The sequence below is a fragment of the Mandrillus leucophaeus genome, unplaced genomic scaffold, assembly GCF_000951045.1.
Source record: "Mandrillus leucophaeus isolate KB7577 unplaced genomic scaffold, Mleu.le_1.0 Scaffold1336, whole genome shotgun sequence".
Classification (NCBI taxonomy): Eukaryota; Metazoa; Chordata; class Mammalia; order Primates; family Cercopithecidae; genus Mandrillus; species Mandrillus leucophaeus.
In genome coordinates, this window is record NW_012101295.1 from 459,704 (window position 1) to 475,517 (window position 15,814).

Genomic DNA, 15,814 nt, shown 5'->3' on the forward strand with positions numbered 1-15,814 from the left:
AAAAAAAAAACACAAAGCTTACACTTTAACAAATTGCTCCAGACTTGACTTTGCTATCTTATCTAAAATTTTGGAAAAGGGAGAAGAAAATTAGCCATGGAAAGAGTAACTTAATTTAGAGCACATGGCATAAAACATTTAATCTCGATCCTGCTATTGAGTTTTAACTTCCCTGTAATATGTAGTTTAAACTATGCTGTTCAAAATTAGAAATGTAAATCCTCAGGCCCCATCTCAGATTACAAAATTAGAATCTCTGAGTTCTAACCCAAGTTTCTGTGGTTGAATAGGTGATTTTTATGAATGCTTATAACTTGTATTTAAACCAGAATCATAAAAATTTGTAGGTGTTACTGTAGGGGTGACTCATAGATGAAAATTCCTAAGGTACAGATGAAAGAATATGGAAGAATTCTCAGGTGAATACCATATCATTAACCTTGAGGCCTTCAAACAGGATTGCCAACAATTTAAGGAACCACCCATGCCTCTGCCTGTATCAACTACATTCGGTCTCTCTGAGCTCGTATTTCTTCACCTGTGATCTGGTTTTACTCTGTTCTGAGGAGGTGATCTCATCAGGCAGACAATGAATACTCAGAGAGAGGTCCAAGGGCTTTCTCTGCTGTTCTGTTCAGCTTGGATCAAGCGTACAATTTTAATCCCCAAATTCTTCCACAGTATTGCATTCAATACATAGGACTTAATGATATTGTGTTCACTAATACAGATAATGCTAAAGTTGAAAGAAATCTTAGCTTTATCTATTCCATGTACATATTGCTAAAGTATAAACTAGCACCCTGAAAAGTGGTACCAAGCTCAGAACTATGGAGCCAGAAACAATGTGAGAAACCAATTCCATATACCCTGACTCCTGAGCTGCTTTTTTGTTACTGTATGGTACTATCTCTCTCTGCAATCAGTTAAGAAACCAATTTCATATACCCTGACACCTGAGCTGTTTTCTTGTTACTGTATGGTACTATCTCTCTCTGCAATCAGTTGAATTCAGTCTGTGGCATGAAAACAAACTGAAGTGAAGTGACGAGTTGTATTTTATGTGGAATGGAGATCTCAGATATCTAAAGTAAACTTAAAGTAAATCAAACCTTAAGAGTAGATAAGATATAATTACAGATATTAAATGGTCTTCATTAACTTTGCATTTTTCCACACTACAAATTTATCCTTAATTTCTCCACATGCATTCGTATGTTCATTGCAGCACGATTTACAATAGCAAAGACTTGGAAGCAACCCAAATGCCTATCGATAATAGACTGGATAAAGAAAATGTGGCACATATACAAATATCAAATACCATGCAGCCATAAAAAAGAATGAGTTCATGTCCTTTGCAGGGACATGAATAAAGCTGGAAGCCATCATTCTCAGCAAACTAACACAGGAACAGAAAACCAAACACTGCGTGTTCTCACTCATAAATGGGAGTTGAACAATGAGAACACATGGACACAGAGAGGGCAACACCACACACCAAGGCCTGCTGGGGGATGAGGGGCAAAGGGAGTCAGAGCATTAGGACAAATACCTAATGCATGTGGGGCTTAAAACTGAGATGACAGGTTGATAGGTGCAGCAAACCACCATGTATACCTAGGTAACAAACTTGCACGTTCTGCACATATATCCACAAACTTAAAGTAAAATTTTTAAAATGTATCCTTAGAAAGTTTAATTATTTATATAAATTGTATATAAAAGTTAAGAAAAACATATATTTAGGAAAACCATATTTTATAATTCCAAATGAAACTTTTAGGTGAGTGAGGGACTGTGGAAAAAAGATGTGAATATCTGAGATTGAAAAGAATCACTGAAATCATGTACAAACTCTGTTTCTTGCCTAGTGGTTGCTTTCTCCATCAGAGACAGAAAGCATCAAGTGCAGACCTGTAAGAATCCTGCATGGACTGTGTTCACCTACCACTGAACTTACCAACTCCAGGCAAAATATGCTCCAATATTAAAATCACATTTCAAAGTATATTTAATTTTGCTGTTCTCAAATGAGAATGACACTATTATGAGATCTCTGGCGTGTCGATTATTCTAGCCAGAAACTTCTGTCACAGCAGCACCTTTGCTCGAGTTCTTGTCCTGCATCCAGGAAGAATGAGGTATGCAGACAAGTGAAGGAGAAGGAAGAAGAGTTTTATTTAGCATTAGAACAGTTCAGAGGAGTGGGTAGCTCCTTTCTGTAGGCAGGGCATCCAGTCAAGTTGTCAGCTCTCTGCAGAGAGGAGGCCCTGGAGAATTTCTGCAGGTCTCTGAAGCTCTCAGTGGAGGGGGTAGCTCCTCTCCGCTCACTGGTTGTTTCTGCAGCTATCAGCAGAGAAGTTACTCCTCTCTGCAGCTGGTCTTCAAGTCCCATTGTCTCTCTACGCTCTTTATCCCTTGGCCATCCTCTGCCCTGCTCTGGCTGAGCCCAGGTGTATTAGTCCATTTTTACACTGCTGACAAAGACATACGCGGAACTGGAAACAAAAAGAGGTTTAATTGGACTTACAGTTTCACATGGCTGGGGAGGTCACAGAATCATGGAGGTGAAAGGCACTTCTTACATGGCAGCAGTAACAGAAAAATGAGGAAGAAGCAAAAGCGGTGACCCCTGATAAACCCATCAGATCTCGTGAGACTTATTCACAATCACAAGAATAGCATGGGGAAGACCAGTCCCCATGATTCAGTTACCTCCCCCTGGGTCCCTCTCACAGTACGTGGGAATTCTAGGAGATAAAATTAAAGTTGAGATTTGGGTGGGGACGCAGTCAAACCATATCATTCCATCCCTGACCCCTCCAAATCTCATGCCCTCGTAATTCAAAACCAATCATGCTTTCCTGACCATCTTCCAAAGTCTTAACTCATTTCTGCATTAACCCAAAAGTCTGCAGTTCAAATAATCTCATCTGCAACAAGACAAGTCCCTTCTGCCTATGAGCCTGTAAAATCAAAAGCAAGCTAGTTACTTCCTAGATACAATGGGGGTACAGGTATTGGGTAAATAGAGCCATTTCAAATGGGAGAAATTGGCCAAAGCAGAGGGGTACAGGGCCCATGCAAGTCTGAAATCCAGCAGGGCAGTCAAATTTTAAAGCTCCAAAATGATCTCCTTTGACTCCAGGTCTCACATCCAGGTCACACTGATGTAAAAGGTGGGTTCCTGTGGTCTTGGGCAGCTCTGCTCCTGTGACTTTGCAGGGTACAGCCTCCCTCTCAGCTGCTTTTATGGACTGTCATTGAGTTTCTGCAGCTTTTTCAGGCACAGGGTGCAAACTGTCAGTGGATTTACCATTCTGACATCCAGAGGCTGGTTGCCTTCCTCTCACAGCTCCCCTAGGCGGTGCCCCACTAGAGACTCTATGTGGGGCCTCTGACCCCATATTTCCTTTCTGCACTGCCCTAGCAGAGGTTCTCCCTGAGGGCCCCACTCCTGCAGCAAACTTCTGCCTGAACATCCAGGCATTTCCATACATCTTCTAAAATCTAGGCAGAGGTTCTCAAACCTCAATTCTTGACTTCTGTGCACTTGCTGGCTCAACACCACATGGAAGCCACTAAGGCTTGGGGTTTTTACCCTCTAAATCCATGGCCCAAGCTCTAGATTGGCCCCTTTCAGCCATGGCTGGAGTAGCTGGAATACAGGTCACCAAGTACTAAGGCTGTACACAGCACAGGGACCCTGGGCCCAGTCCATGAAACAACTTTTTCTTCCTTGGTCTCTGGGCCTGTGATGGAAAGGGCTGCTATGGAAGATCTCTGGCATGGCCTGGAGACATTTTCCCCATGGTCTTGGGCATTAACTTGTTCCTTGCTACTTGTGCAAATTTCTGCAGCTGGCTTGAATTTCTCCTCAAAAAATATTTTTTCTTTTTCTTACTGCATTGTCAGGCTGCAAATTTTCAGAACTTTTATGCTGCTTCCATTTTTAAAATGAATGCTTTCAACAGCACCCAAGTCACATTTTGAATGCTTTCCTGCTTGGAAACTTCTTCCACCAGATACCCTAATTCAAATTCGTCTCCATCTGAGACCACCTCAGCCTGGACCTTATTATTCATATCACTAGCAGCATTTTTGTCAAGGTCATTCAACAAGTCTCTAGGAGGTTCCAAACGTTCCCCCATTTTCCTGTCTTCTTTTGAGCCCTCCAAACTGTTCCAACCTCTACCTGTTACCCAGTTCCAAAGTCGCTTCCACATTTTCAGGTATCTTTTCAGCAATACCCCACTCTAATGGTACCAATTTACTGTATTAGTCCATTTTCATGCTGCTGATAAAGACATACCTGAAATTGGGGAAAAAAAGAGGTTTAATTGGACTTACAGTTCCATGTAGCTGGGGAGGCCTCATCATGGCAGGAGGCAAAAGGCACTTCTTACATGGCAGCCACAAGAGATAAATGAGGAAGTAGCAAAAGCAGAAACCCCTGATAAACCCATCAGATCTCATGAGACTTATTCACTATCACAAGAATAGCCAGAGAAAGACCTACCCCATGATTCAAGTGCTCTCTCCGAGTCCCTCCCACAACACGTGGGAATTCTGGGAGGTATCATTGAAGTTGAGATTTGGGTGGGGACACACCCAAACCATATCACCAGGAGCTAAATGATGAGAACATGTGGACACGTAGAGGTGAATACCATTCACTGGGGCTTATTGGAGGGTGGAGGGTGGGTGGAGGGAGAGGATCAGGAAAAGTAACTAATGGGTGCTAGACTTAATACCCGGGTGATGAAATAATCTGTACAACAAATCCCATGATACATGTTTACGTCTGTAACAAACCTGTACATGTACCCCTGGACTTAAAATAAAAGTTAAAAAAAAAAATTATCCTTGGCCTAGACAGTTATGTGTCCGATAGAGTGAACCAACTTGAGTTGTCTTCTAATAAGAGCAAGGAAGTAAGTTTTTGTCAAGCATTTTGGTCTACTGTCTTTCTCCTCACTTGGATAGCATGCCCAGCTGCACCATCTATTTTAACACATTTTCTTCTCTGCAGCAAGTTTTTATCTTTTAAATATTTTTGATGTTGCTAGACAAGAAAGATATAGCATTTTAAATTCTATTCTGTATTATTGGTGAGACTGAACACTTATATTTTGTTTATTTGCCATTATTACTTATTAGCTCAATAATTATTTATATATTTTAGACATGTCATTTAGGATACTATTTCTTTGCTAAGTCAATTTATAAGAAATTTGTATGTTAAAAATAATATTTACTTTACTAGTTTCATATAATCATTAATTTTTACATAAAGAATTTTCAATTCTTGACTTTTTGTTTTTACTTTCTCTCTTAACTGAATGAGACCTTGCTTACAATGTTACAGATGTTTACATAAATGGTTATTTCAGAAAATCTTGGAAAATTTTACTTGCAAGTTGATGGGGCTTCTGGGCATTTGCTATTAATACTGTTTTTCCTTCATCTAAGATGAGATAGAATTGATAACTTTGCAATATTGACTCAGAAGTAAGGGCACTACAAGGTCCTGACCAAACCCTTCCAGAAGAAAATGTATAAATGTTGCAAGACAGTATTTGAAAGAGAGATGACAGAAAATGAGAGTAATTATTTCCAACATTCATATTTTTTTCTTCCTGGGTCCAGGAAAATTGTGCATCATGCTACTGTTATGGGATCCTTGGGGTGTCACCTCACCAGCTGGCAACCTCTGCGACCAGTGGCAGCTTTGCCTGAGTTTTGCTCTGGCAGCTGGACTCATTCTGCCCGCTTGGCCTGGCAGGCTGCAGTCAGCTCCCACTACTGGCCTGGACCCCACACCTGCCAAGGGCGAGCCAGACACGGAGCAGTGAGGGATGTGTGAGCAAGCATGGCTTCCAGCCACTGCTCACAGCCAGGCACACGTGCTATGACGGGGCCAGCAGCTCCAGGCACCAGCATGGACACTGGCTCCCTGTGAGGCTGAAGCTAGTCCAGGTATACCGTGATTTCCACAGCGACACCAGAGAACATGGTGTAGCTCCCAGAAACTTGGAAATACCAGGAACTACAGAGCCCTAGGTTGTCACAGCCCTGGCTCAGGGAGCTCCTAGGTCTGCGCTCCCTGCAGGGCCACAGCTCTTCTCTCCTTCTCTCTTCTCTCCTTCTTGTCACCTGCAACATGGCAAGCAAAAGGCGTGTTTTATCTGTTTGTATTACAGCTCTTTTAGCCCCACCATCAGCAGATCCTGAGTTCTTGTTCTGTGTCCAGGAAAAATGAGGTACACGGACAAGTGGAGGGTGAGCAAGATGAAGAGGAACTTTATTGAGCAATACAACAGCTCATAGGAGACCCACAGTGGGCAGCCCCTCTTCATAGCCAGGGTGTCCAGACAAGGGTTCAGCTTTTAGCAGAGATGGTAGCTCCTCTCTATAGCTGGTTGTCCCATTGTTTCTTCAACTCTTAGTAGTGAGGGTAGTTCCTCTCTACAACTGGTTGTCTCATTGTTTCTTCAACTCTTAGCAACGAGGGTAGTTCCTCTGCAGCCGGTTGTCCCATCATTTCCTCAGCTCTCAGCAGAGAGAGTAGCTCCTCTCTTAGTCAGGTTGTCCCAGTGAGTGTCCAGTTCCGGTCCTAGAAGTGGGTTCTGCCTGGCTGTGCAAGGGTGGGGGTGGTACAGTTGCCTCCCTTGGGGGCATGGGGCACAGGGGACCCACTGCCGCCACTGTTGTTCCCGCAGCCACTCCTGCCACCACCACTTGCGCCTCCCTGCTACAGCCAGCATGTTGGCAGCAGTCACTACGACGGCCTGTCACTCCCCTCACTACTTTGTGATATTTCTACTACAGAATAGAGAAGGACTGGCTCTCAGTGCCCCTATTCAGAAAAAAGTTACAATTAGAAATAATCATTGCCAGTCATTTGAGTTATAAGTGGGTGCTTCCCCATCGGAAGCAATTGGCAGTGAAGCTGGCTATGAGATGTCCCACAGTCTTTCAGTCAGTGCACTGCTGGAAGCATGTGCTTATTTACTTATTCAGCAAATATCCTTGCAGCGTTGGGAGAGCACTAAGGAAATAAAAGTGAAAGAGGCATATTTATGTTTTCAAGAAATATTATTTTGGAGAACAGACATCTTTAAATACAGATTTTTTTTAAGTATAAAAATAATTACCATTTGTGTGGTGCTTCATAGATTATATACCACATTATCACATAGTATGCCTCAGTTAAGTCCATGATATAGCTATAATGTTTGAAACATCTATCTTCAATGTATGAAATGGCTACGTAATGTAAGTTTGGGTAAATCAAAGAAAAGATAATTCACTTTGTACAAGGTGAAATGTACAAGGTGAAATGCCCTTTCCTCATGTCCAATGGAACTATCCACAGATATTAATAATAGATACCAAAGAACACAATAGAAAAAAATGTGGTTTATATCTTTTCTTTTCATTTGCCATTCCCTGTCCCTTTTGTTTTCCATGCATTCATACTTGATAAAGTCTTATTTTCTTCTTAGAATCCTCAGGCAGATCTGCCATCTTGTGTTCTCTTACGTGAAGCTTATAAATTGACCCACCACTGTACTCTATTTGGAAAAAGACAAAACCCATATTAAAGTCTTTAGGTTTCTTATTTTAACTTGCATTCTACCTACATTCCAGAATCTACTGCTTGATTTTTTTTAACATATTAGTTAGATGCCTGCTTAGTAGTGGCTGAAGTAGAATAGATGCTTAATAAGTATTCATCAAATGGAAGAATTATCAATCACTAAGTTAATAATATTAGACACCCATTTAGTAAGTGCTTGCTATGTGTCAGGCATAGTACTAATGCTTCTCGTGGATGGCCTCAGTTAATCCTCAGACCAACCCTAAGATGGATGTTTTACTATCATCATCCCCATTTTACAAATAGGAAAACTCAGGCACAGAACTACAACAACTTAACAATGAGTACATATCTTGTTATGGAAATAATATCAGACTTATGTCTTGACTATGTTATGGGCTGCCTTTAACATCTGACCAATTATATGTATCTTTTTATTCATTTAAAAAGGTCTGAATTTGATTAATTATTGAGGTCCATGGCTTTATTTCAAATGTATTGCATTTCTCAATTGTATTCCCAAACAATAAAACTAAACCTTAATGTTTCAAAACAGTATTTAAAAGGGTTGATCAACTTTAATGTTGGTTGTGAAAATCACATCAAGGATTTTTATACAACTAGTTACAGATCCTGACAAATCTAGTTCCAGACACAGACATTGCTATCATCAAAATAAGAGCTATATGACTAACATTTTGAGTTTTTTCTTTCAATATCAAAATACAGAAAACTCATAGTGAAAGAAAATTTCCATTTAAATTTTATCCTTTTGATTACTGACTAAATAAAAATTTTAAGATCATATAAAATAATCTTTAAAAATAGAGTTTATATCAGGAATGTCTACCAATATTAAACAATTCAACAGAAAAAAATACCTTGGGGCATTTCACCTTTTGGAATATTATTCTTTGAAGACTGCTGGCATCATTTTTTTGGTTATTATATAAAACATAAAATAATCTACAATTTCAAAAGACTTCTATCAAAAAGTATCATAATAAAAATATTATATATAAAAATTAAGTTCTAATGCTCACTATTGTATGTGACCTATGATGTATATGTGTATGTTTATACATGTATATACACACATACATATGATAAATGTTTATACATGTATATACATGTATAAACACACCCATATGACAAATGTTTATACAAAGAGTAGTTGTCCTTGATTTTTGTGAAACCAATGAAAAGCATGGACTAAATCATTTGTTTTAAGTTTTTATGTAGAGTTGTAACATTTTGGTTAAATATAAACGTAAATATAAATCATTTCATGTTTTCATTTTGTTTCTAGGGGAATATTCATTTTAAATAAAATCTATTCTGCATTTTTAAATGTTTTTTAGAAAGTGTTTTTGGTAATAAAATATCATTTTGTTTCAGAGAATGGAGACTGGTTCAAGTTTCCTGGAGAAATGGAGCTTAGGCTGCACATATCCATCGTAAGGGAGATGGGCATCAGAGGAAAAGAAGTAATACTGGTTATTAACTATCCAATTGCTTTTCTTTCCCCCAGCAGCAAGAAGAGTTCAGGGAACCATAGTATTTCTTCACTAACATGATGCTCGGGACCAAGAGGATATTGATCTCCAATTAAAGTCATTAGGAGTATCCTCAGTTTTAAATCTAAGAAAATTCTCATCCTTTGAAATATTATTGGTATATTTTAACGAGTGTCTCAAATACAGATTAGGCAATATTGCTCCAGAGATAGAAACTACTGTGAATGGCTTTAATTGAAGATACATGGGGATAATTTTAATGTATGACATTTGGGATAATTAAGGCAGAGTAGTATTGGGTGAGGGGAAAGAGGTTGTTTAGTGAAAGAAGCTTCATACATGTCAATGGGCTCCTTACATATATGTAAGCTGTCTTTCTTACATATATGTGCATAAGATTGAGTAGTTTACCTTGCTCATGGTAATTCCATGCCAGAGCTTAGGAAAATTTTGCAGGACACTTTGACTTGCTTTAGGCAACACTTCTCACCCATACTGAAACACTCTCCTTGCTAACAGAGAAGAATATAATCCCAAGGCCATAGACTCTTTTGTTTGACATAGTCTTGTCTCTCTATAGAAAATAAATAAAGAAAAACCATTTGCCATTAATTTTAACAGTTTTTTAACTGCATGCTATCTAAAAATGTAGCAACACAATAGAAATGAGAACATGAGCTTTGATACTGACTTACCTTTCAGATTCCTCACACACTACTCAGTTGCTAAGAAGAGCCAGTCTCAGGTGCACCTCCATGAACAAAAAGGGAGGCAACATGGAGCCACGTCTATACCTTCGTGGATGCTTCATCTTGTGTCTATCTTTTCCACTACCCCTGTATTAATTTCTTTTGGCTGTGATAACAAATTACCACAATCTTGGTGCCATTGAAAAATAGAAATTTATTATCTTACAGTTCTAGAGTCTAGCAGTCAGAAATCAAGGTGTGGTGGGACTGTGCTCCCTGCAGAGGCTGCAAAAGAGAATCTATTCATTGTCTCTTCCAGTTTCTCCTGGCCAATAATATTCTGTGACTTGTAGCCACACCAGTTCAATCTCCAAGACAGCATCTTCAGATTTGTCTCCGCTCTGTTTTCATATTGCCTCCTCTTCTGTGCATGTAGCCAAATCTTGCTCTGCATCCCTTTATGAAGTTACATGTGGTTGCAGTGGAGCTCACCCAGATAATTCAAGATAACCTCCCCATCTCAAAATTCTTAATTTAGTCTATGGCCATACCACCCTGAACATTCCTGATCTTGTCAAAATTCTTAATTTAATCACATCTACAAGGATATTTTTTCTTGCCATATAAGATAGTATTCACAGGTTCCAGGGTTTAAGACATGGAAATATTTTGAGAAGCCATTTTCCAGGCAACCACAAATTGTTCATTGGTTAACAAGTAAAACCAAGTACATATAACTTCAGCTGAGTCTAAATTCTTTCTCTCAAACTTCCTTAAGCCCAGACCCATCTTTATTATCTAGTCCAGCTCAGAGACACACAAAGGTCTTTGAGAAGACCCCAAGAGTCAAATACTGCTGAGTAGACACAGGACAAATGACTCAAACACTGCCTTATGAGAGAAATATAGTTTTCACTTAACCTAGGTAACATTTTTTTCATCAGTCCATAATAAAACTTTGACAGTACAATTCATCTTCATTTCCATTTTAATGTTTTTGAAATCAAAATATGACTTTTAATCGATATGTACATTTTCTGTGATAGTTTTACAACCCCCACTGCCCAGGAAAATTGATTATGAATAACATTTGATAAACTCATAAAAAGGAGGAATGTTAACATATATCTGAACTCTCATAAAAAGGAGGAATGTTAATATATATAGCTTCCAAGATAATTTTGATGACTTGTGAGTCAATGACTATATGCCTGAATAAATATAGAAATATTATATCCAGTAGAGAGCAGTGTTTCAATCACAGAGACGGGAATCTCTGTTGTGTGTCAAGAACGGTTGCATAGTTACCCTATGACTTAATGAAGCATCCCTCAAGATGCTTCAACTATTTTGTTTTGAATCCAGGCACCCCAAACAACTTTCTGATTATCAATAATGTTACTCAATACAGTATTTATCATTTAGATTCACAATGTACACTGTGTAGTTACATTAAAAATGTCAGGGACTGCTTAAAGCTGTTTCTATAATCACACTAATAACATGTAAGCAAATCTCATGACTTTGAACATGGAATACTGAAGTTTTGGAAATAGGCATACATTTCTTAGTGTGTGTGCGTGTGTGTGTGTGTTTAACATCTAACAGGAAATAACTCTGTACGCTAACAGCTATAATCAAATAAACAATGTCTTAGAAGAAACTCAGTCCACCCATTACACTCCTAAGCGCTGAGGATGAATTAGTGCTGCTAATTCATACTGCTTCTTATCATCGACTAAGGCATTTCCATGACTGCTGAAATATACAAAATTGGCAATTCTCCATTGATACATGGTGTGGACTTCCTGCAATCATTGAATTTAGACTTGAGATACTTAATATATAAAATCTATCCACATTTCCCAAAGCATATTCATGATGAATGAACAGTTAGGTTAGGTTTTTGGTTAAATTAGCTTTCTATACCCTTGACCCCAGTGACATCTCCAAGATACAGCTACCATCATTGAGAACTCATCTGAAAAGCCAGCTGACCTTTCTTTAGAACATGTCTTTCCAATTATAATAATTTCATGAAGTAATTGAATATTTACCGGGAAAGGGCACAATACTGGTTTTTGTTTTGTTTTGTTTTTGTTTTTGTTTTATAAATCAGCTTATAGAAAAGTAAGTTACATTCAAAATTTGATAAAGACAAGGAACTTATTTGTCCTGTTTACTACTGTATTCTTCAGAGCCTAGCACAGTTCTTGTCAGGTATTTAATGAATACTTGATTAATGAATCAATCAAATAATCAATACACTAGATCTTACAACTGAAAAGAATAGTCCTAGATAACGTTTATGCTGGTATAATTTGTATATTATTCTTATAATTTAATATTGAACTTTTCATAAGTTATCTGCTGAAAATGAAACAAATTTTGGAAATTGTGAATAATTATTTTTAAGATGCATTTTTTAAACAATCTAAAGACTTATTTGTTGCAAATATTTTGGTCTAAAACATTCTTTGAATAACTCTGAATAATTAACTGATATAATAGCACTATGGAGATGAATGTATACAAAAGATGTTATAAGAGAATTGCTGTAACTGCTAATATATTGATAATTCATCAAAGATAAAGCCTATCTTCTAATGAATACATGGTGTGTAAATGATGATTTATAGTAATTTTTTAAAAGTAGCTACAAAGATAGGATTTCACTCCCTTATAATAATTTAACTAAAATGGTAAAAAGTCTAACTGCAGCCAGGATATAACACACTTTTCCCACGTTCTCCACTCTTCCATCAACTTGAATCCCACCCTTGCACTGAGAAGTTCCACATAGAAGTCTGTCTTGCATTTGGAAACTAGAAATTGGAAGCTGGCTCAGTGAAAGGGTATATATAAAAAGAAATTAGGTGCATAAAAGTTAAAAGTTAAATATAATTCTGATCTTTTATGAAGATTTAGAAATCAAAACCTTGGCCAGGTGCGGTGGCTCAAGCCTGTAATCCCAGCACTTTGGGAGGCCGAGACGGGCGGATCACGAGGTCAGGAGATCAAGTCCATCCTGGCGAACACGGTGAAACTCCGTCTCTACTAAAAAATACAAAAAAACTAGCTGGGCAAGGTGGCGGGCGCCTGTAGTCCCAGCTACTCGGGAGGCTGAGGCAGCAGAATGGTGTGAACCCCGGAGGCGGAGCTTGCAGTGAGCTGAGATCCGGCCACTGCACTCCAGCCTGGGCTACAGAGCGAGATTCCGTCTCAAAAAAAAAAAAAAAAAAAAAAAAAAAAAAAAAAAGAAATCAAAACCTTGAAAGGCACATTCAGTTACTGTCCAAAAATTGAACAGGTCATTGTTAAACGACCCACTACCACGCCTTTCTTTCTCACTAATGCAAATCTTGAAGTTGGATTTGTTGGTTTTCTTGATAGCCTAATCTTAAAGAACTTCCTTCTTTTTTATTTATTTATTTATTTATTTTTTTGAGATGGAGTCTCGCTCTGTCACCTATGATGGAGTGCAGTGGCACAATCTCAGCTCATTGCAACCTCCTCCTCCAAGGTTCAAGCAATTCTCCCGTCTCAGCCTCCTGAGTAGCTGGGACTACAGGCACACATCACCATGCCTGGCTAATTTTGGTATTTCCAGTACAGACAGGGTTTCACCACATTGGTCAAGCTGGTCTTGAACTTCTGACCTCAGATGATCCACCCACCTCCGCCTCCCAAAATGCTGGAATTGCAGGTGTGAGCCACTGTGCCCAGCCCGAGATGAGAGGATGTCAGCAATAGAGAAGAGAGTTTAAGGCCATGAAGAGGAACAAGGCAGAGAAATGTAAGTCCCATGTCTTGAATAAGTAGGAGGTGCTGAGCAGTTGCTCTCAACTAATGCTGCCATTTGGTATGGGGACAAGTTGATTGAAATAAAGGCAGTAGACCAGACCGAACATTTGTCAATCATTGCAAATTAATTTAATCTGTCAAAATAGCCTCCAAATGGAATCATAAAATGTTACAGTAAAAAAAAAAAAAAGAGAGAGACTTATAATCAGCAGAAGGGAGTTCATGATTTGATACAGGTAGCTATTATTTATGTGGCTCAAAACATTGAGCCTTGGCTTAATAATAACAATAATTTTGGAAAGAGAGGAAGAAACACAGGAAGAACTATTGTGTTTTGCTGATGTGTAGTGCTTATGTATGAAACAGAGTGCCAAGTACTCTACATATTTCATGTATTCCTTATTATTATTCTTTAATTTATAACTGTTGCCCCTAATGAAAAATAAGGAATGTGTAACTTGTCAGGATTAAGTTAGCATTTCTCTAAAGTTACAATGTTTACATATGGCATAATCAAGATTTGAACGTGTCTGCTTAGAGGTGATGCTCTAAATTGTAACTTAAAAATGGGCAGCAGGGGGACAGTGTCCTGGAGTAGGGAGGAAGGTACTCCAAAGACAACTACCTTACTTACTTGCACACTTGATGAAATAATTTACATATAATATAGTTATAAGCTACTTAACATTGAGCTAGTAATTCCTCATTATCTGTCAAGAAACAGCTCAAATGGCATTTTCTTTCTGAAACGTCACTTGTTTCATGCCTTCTATTTCTTGTACCTCCTTAGAATTTATTTACTTCTGCCTTCTGTTATTAAACCCTGAATCGCCAATGCAAGACTAGTCCCTGGTACATAGTCAGCACTCAGTAAGTCGATGTTGAAGTACAACCCTGTTATATTACTGTGGTTATTATTCCTGCGGATATAAATCATATTTTATATTTGTTACCATCAATACTAAAATATCTTGTTTTATTAAGATTTTATATCTTCTCTACTTAAGTATACTTTTGCAAACAAGAAGGTCTATTTATTTTGATTATTGCAAATAATATTAGTGAACTCTTATCTATGTAAATGGTAGATTCAACGAAATACAACATAATGTGAATAAGGCAATTTGATGCTGTGATAACTCAGCTAAAACAACAGTCTCAATAACAGATGAAACATGGATTAAAGGAAGATTTCATTTAAAATCTTATTTCGATAATCTTTTTTATTTTTCTCATTACCCTAAATATTTTATTAGCTCCATCTCAGCAAAGCAGATTGATTTAGGTTACTCAATACGTGCTCTGCCAATTTAATTTAATCCTAAAACAACTTTACCTTTCCTCTAATTTTGCTGAAACTCTATGTAATATGCTATCTTTCATCTGCTAAGAGGATGATGCTGACTTAATTCCAGTGAAAACTTCACTTTCACTTTTTTACCACTAATGGGCTCTTTTAATCCAATTAAATACCTAAAAAATAAATAATGTTAATGAAACATTATTGGTACTTGTTGTGATAATCAGACAATCAGGCTTAACCTGTGGGTAAAGAGTTGTGAAGATAAATTTCAAATACATTTTTCATTTGGAAACAATATATTTCATGATTTTCTTTGCTGCCACAGTTGCTATTGAAATGGAAATATTTCTACGTAATTTACAAAATGACCAGATCAAGGGCATTGTAAACTGAGAGAATTCATGGAGAAGTTCAAACTATATTAAATTTGTCGCCTCTTACTCTAATTATGTTTAGGTATTTTATGGAGTCATTGTAAAAATAAAGATTCTTTGGTCTGTTTAGACATAGCTAAAGTATGCCTGTTGCTTAATATATGACAAATGCTAAAATAATTAATTTTTTATTAGTAAACCCCAAGTATAGGCAAAAATTATTATTTCATTTCATCTCTTTAAAGCACAAAAATTATTTGTCACTTTTTAAAATTAACTTTGAGAACTGAATTTACACTTTACCCTTAAGTATATAAAACTTAGTTTAATACTGCTCTGAGCCCAAGCCAAGCCATCGCATCCCCTGTGACTTGAGCGTATATGCCCAGATGGCCTGAAGTAACTGAAGAATCACAAAAGAAGTGCAAACGCCCTGCCTCGCCTTAACTGATGACATTCCACCACAAAAGAAGTGAAAATGGCCCGTCCTTGCCTTAAGCGATGATATTATCTTGTGATAT